This window comes from Wasmannia auropunctata, unplaced genomic scaffold (assembly GCF_000956235.1).
Source record: "Wasmannia auropunctata unplaced genomic scaffold, wasmannia.A_1.0 LD336090.1, whole genome shotgun sequence".
Lineage (NCBI taxonomy): Eukaryota > Metazoa > Arthropoda > Insecta > Hymenoptera > Formicidae > Wasmannia > Wasmannia auropunctata.
The window spans coordinates 821497-821806 of record NW_012026800.1 but is presented as its reverse complement, the minus strand read 5'-3'; positions in this window follow the sequence as shown (position 1 = coordinate 821806).

Sequence of the window (310 nt, the reverse complement as noted above, 5' to 3'; positions counted from 1 at the left end):
GACTCGGTGCACGTCTGTACCAATATGACGATGCATCCGACGCGAAATTAACAATAGCATATGCTAGCAGGTCACTGAAAGGAGCAAAATTAAACTATACGATAACGGAATTAGAGTGTTTAGCACTCGTATGGGCTTTGAAGAAATGGCATACATTATTACTAGGACGACACGTAAGAGTCCACACAGATCATAAAGCTCTACAATTTTTAGGAACATGTGTGCAGAATAATACTAGAATCGCGAGATGGTTCTCGTTCTTACAAGAATTTGAATTGGAAATAATCCATATAGATCGGAAGAGCACACG